We start from the raw sequence: 4,950 nt of genomic DNA on the forward strand, positions 1-4,950 counted from the left end.
CACACACACACACACACACACTTGTTCTTATTTGACCTTTTATCACAGTTCTGGTTTTGTTTATATAATAAATATTACTTTATAACTGTTTTAAACCAAATAATATCTGAGACAAAAATTCTTACTGTTATGTCTTTGTGAACACGAGCAAATAAAGTTACACAGCTAATAAATCGATGTGACAACCTCCCCTCTAAGAGCTGCTGCAGTGAGCCAAGTGAATGTGGAGATGAATCAGGACAAATAATAACAAAATGTCTGTCAGGGCAACAAACAGGACTGAGTTCAGGATGAGAGAGGAAATGGTTTTATGGTTTTGTAACGGATATATTTCTGTGAAGATGTTTGAAAATTAAACAAAAAGAAAGGTCTCCTCAGATAGGAAAAGCAAAACAAATAACAGGAATCAGAGGACATGAACGAGCAATGTGAGAACAATAAATAAATAAATAAATAAATCAAAGTTGATAAAATGCAGTTGTCATGGAAACGTGGACTAATCTCCATGTGAATCCTGCCTGAAACAGCAGAGAGGAGCTCTTCTGTTACTCTGCCTTTTGCTCTCCTCTGAGAGGTCTGATGTCCTCCGGAACACAGCGACGTCACACTGGTTACAATTTGGAGCCAACAAGGTCCGTGTTAGGAAACAAACTGAAAACTGTCTGATAGTCCCGTTAAATCTGTCTCTGATAAATACAACAAAACTTTGACTCAAACTCTTCAGGGACACAGTGGATTTTTACACCAGGTCATGAAACTGGGGTTAAGGGGGAGATGCAGACATTTTCTGAGTCTTTACTTCAAAACGATAAAAGTCAACTATTTATCCTGAAAGTTTTCATGATTGATTTATTGATGTCTTTATTGTCATTGTACAGAGCASAATGAAATTACATTTGAAAACACCCATTTGAGAAGACACACATGACAAAAACATGGGGAAACAGATGAACAGGTCATGTGGCAACCAGCAGGGGTCGCACTACCTTTAAAAAGAAAAACAAAAGTGCCACACAAGGGTAGATGAGGAAAAGGTGTGAGATATGACTTTAAATGTTACCAATAATGACTCCATCCATCCATCCATCCATCCATCCATCCATCCATCCATCCATCCATCCATCTATCCACAAGACAACAAAACACGCTCGTATAAAAACTTTACTTCGTAAATCAGAGAAATGTGGATAAAGTAAGTTTTTTTTTGTTTTCCTGACTAGGTATCACTTAATACAGCTGTGTTTGTAATATGTTCCTTTACTTTTTTTAAAACAACTTTTGTGATTATAAATACATTCTTAAATATCAAATCAAGCTAAGAAGAAAACCTTAAAAGCTGATGAGGTACACTGCTCTGATTTTTCCTCTTTGGATCTCTGAATTCTCCGTCCCCGCCTCGTGTACTCGGAAAAGAAAAAGGAACAATTAAACCCAAGAATCATTCCTATAATCAAGAAATTACCTCTGAATTCTGCATGATATTAAAGTCTAATGATAATAWGAAGCCGTTTGTTTTGTGGTTAAACTTTAAATTCAGCTTTATGTGATAGAAGTGGACAGTTATTTAGCTGGATAAAWGCTCAGACTGGCATCCTATGATGGCGTTGATGAATGATTGTGAAAACAGAAATATAAAGTGACAAAATTCCATCTGAGTTCAGATTTAATTTCCTTTTCAGAAGAAACAAAAACACACAACCTTGAACATCTCGGTGCCTCTGAGGTCAGAGGGTTGCTGATGTTTTTCACCAAAGAATATCTGAGACTTTTATTAAATGTCAGCTCAAAAAGATGTTCCTTCAACTCTTATTTGTATTCAAAAAGCATAAAAAGATTGTGTTCTCAGATGTCAGTGATGTCACTCCTCATTTATCAAGTAAAACACATGAAAAGAACGTACACACATTCTGTCGGTATCTCAGCTGAAGTGAGTTTCAGAATCTTGGTTGGTGGGAAATTGAAGGTTTAAAGTAAAGTTTAGGTAAATATCCAGAATATTTGGACAAATGAACAAACGACCAAGGAGCAGCTGGTGAAATAAGACAGAAAAGTGAGAAACTTACTGCTGAGAGGAATCTGCTTTTTGCTTTCAGGAACATCTGAAAGTGTGAAAAATCTTTGTTTAATAGTCAACACCATAATGATAATTTGACAGGTTTTAGTTTCTGTGACTCTCAGAGAAAGCTGGTGATTTTCTGTCTTTCTGACWGTGGAGTGGATAATTACATCTGATCTTTGTCTCTTTGTTGTTTCTTTTCAACACTCCTTGTTTTCTCATGGGAGTACCATTTGTGTTTATAAAATGTTAGTGTAGGTAATGTGCTTTGAGCCTTTGTCTGCTTGTCTATGTATGTGCCTGGTTTTTTTTTTTTTTTAACATTTTAGGACCATTTCTGATATAAACACCTACTTTGTCAGGACCAGTAGTTCCTCTGGGGACCAAAGCCTGGTCTTAATATAGTGGAACACCATTTTTGTGTCAGGGGTTATGTTTTGGACTAAGATATGTTTGAGGGCGGGTCAGGGTTAGGTTACAAAAATGACTGGAAAKGAATAGTCAATGCACAGTCCTAAAAAGGATAGAAATACAAACTTGCATGTGTGTTGGTGCATGTGTGCGTGTGTTTGTGTGTTGGTGCTGTGTTTGTGAGTGTACTGCTCGTGTCTCTTCCGTCTCATTTCACACCTGCCTGGCACCCAGCCTGCACCTTCACTCYGGATTATTGCAGAGCTCCAGCGACCCTGAAGGAGGTCAGGCAGTGACTCTAACGATGATGACAGGAGCTCAGTTAATGAGATGAAACGAAAGTCTCTCATGTCCAACTTAAAAAAATTTGTAAAATGTAAAATCAAATCGGCTCTGAAAATGTCTGATGCTCTCGTGTCATTTTTGGTGTTTCTGCACCTGGATTTAAAACCTGAACAGTTTTGGGTTTAGTTGCATGTTGTTGTATAAAACTTTCTGCCAATGAGGGATCAAGATCAAATCTGTTTGCTGCAGGACAGATTGTGAGGTGATTAGCTTCTTGATCCTTTGCACAGACGTTAAAAGTTCAGTCATTAAGTCTGAGAGACACAAAACAGCCAGATCATGACATTACAACTTGTGTATAATAATGACTCACATTTGTTTATCATAGTTGTCTGAAAAATGACCCAAGAACAAAACTACCCATACAGCAACATTTGTCTGGCCCAGCTAACAGTCATAGCTCAAAGAGTGACGGTCCTTTGGCGGCCCAGATGTTGTTTGCCAGAGGTGGTCCAGTTGTCGCATCTTTGAAACAGTACCATCATTGCCACACCTGGCCCAAATTTGGTTAACAAATGACTTGTCGTACCCTGACACCAGATCTGGCTCACAACTGTCTGCTATGACCAACGCTCTGCTGAACTCCTGCCTCACAAACCTGCTTTAACATGCCTCCCGTTTACATTAAATCAAACACAACATTCTGACTGCAGGTAGGAGCCTGATTTTCTCGTAAAACCCCACAGCTGTGACTACAAGCCAAAGTTCAYTTCATGGTTTCAATCTCCACAAAATGCAGATGAGAGGTACTCAGAGCAGACTTATGTAAATCAGTTATATAACCCAATAAAAAGCAATCTGGGAATAAACTCCTGCTTTTAGCTCTTAAAAAAGGCAATTACAACTGATGCTTTTGGTCAAAATGAACACATAAAACAGGGTATTTTAATTTCCCAACAATGAATAACTTTCATTTTCAGTAACACTTTTAATTTTCAAACTGATTTTGTTTTGCGGTTAGTTCAACAAATGGTAAAACTATCTCATGCTACCCTAATCAAATCAAGCATATTTTASGAGAATGTTTTTGGATTTTTGCAAAGAATGTATATTAGTGAAATAACAAAAGAGGAATAATAACACATTTATTAGTAAAATGATGTTGCAGTAGTTCAAACATTTTAAATGAAATAAAAATGATTATGCAATTGGCACTAAAATATTTGAGCCTTTCTAATTAAATTGTCCTTACTGAGCAAAATAATTAAAAACAGGAAAAAATAAAAGCCAGTTGTGGAYTTTATCTTTGGTTCTTGTGAAGGAGTTCAAGTATCACGAAAGGATGGAAATTGCTACACCCCCTCTTTTTGAAAAAAGGGACATTAACACAACAACCACAATAAATTGACAAGAGCTCTTGAAAAGGCGGGAAAGGTTTCATTTGTGATTTTTTTTTCAACATAAAAAAATGTCTGCACAAAATGCAGATTTGYACCGAAACAAGCAAAACAAACAGGTCTTAACTGATGCTTGTTCTACTTGTTTATCTAACAGAGAGGTTCACCAAGAACATTACAAAGATGGCACCAACCTTACCTGAAATTACCTTACATGTGGAAATATACMGGGTACCCCAAATTTATCTAGTTCTCAAACTCCCGCTRTTATAAAAATAATACTTTTAGCAGAGAGCAGGGGGACAGTCTGATGGCTTTATGTTCTCTCTGTTTCCTGTTGTTGCAATTAAACTCAGCTCATCATTCAACAAAGTACCTTYATTACTGGAGCACATGTTTCTGTCTTTGCTAAATAAATATTTCCACAACACCACCACAAACCATTCAACAAAAGCCATTTTCTGTGGCTTATGTTTAAGATTTGGAGGTTCATTTGGAGCTTTTTTATATATTGTGTTTCTGTATTTGCATCTATTATTATTATTTTGATGTCTTGGCTGAACTGTGAAGCACTTTGGTCAGCTTTTGTTGTTTTAATGTGCTATACAAATAAATTTGACATTGACATTGTCATTAACAAAAGATAAATGCTCCAGGTGTGCCAATCTGTCCTCAGCAAGGAGGAGAAGGCTCAGCCCTGCAGGTGAGCTTCCTTTGTAGCAGCGTTTCCCAAAGTTGGGGTCGGGACCCGAAGTGGGGTCCCAAAACTTCAAGGTGGCGTCCTAAAAAGATTTTCTGAAT

At 37.2% G+C, this 4,950-nt stretch overlaps 1 protein-coding gene across 4 annotated transcripts in view; it reads left to right on the top strand.

Moving 5' to 3' along the window:
• The window catches only part of oprd1b (opioid receptor, delta 1b), a 37,332-nt gene that overhangs the window by 9,157 nt on the left and 23,225 nt on the right, over window positions 1-4,950 (top strand). The gene's annotated exons all lie outside the window — the stretch shown is intronic.

The sequence above is a fragment of the Austrofundulus limnaeus genome, unplaced genomic scaffold, assembly GCF_001266775.1.
Source record: "Austrofundulus limnaeus strain Quisiro unplaced genomic scaffold, Austrofundulus_limnaeus-1.0 Scaffold177, whole genome shotgun sequence".
NCBI classification, from domain to species: domain Eukaryota; kingdom Metazoa; phylum Chordata; class Actinopteri; order Cyprinodontiformes; family Rivulidae; genus Austrofundulus; species Austrofundulus limnaeus.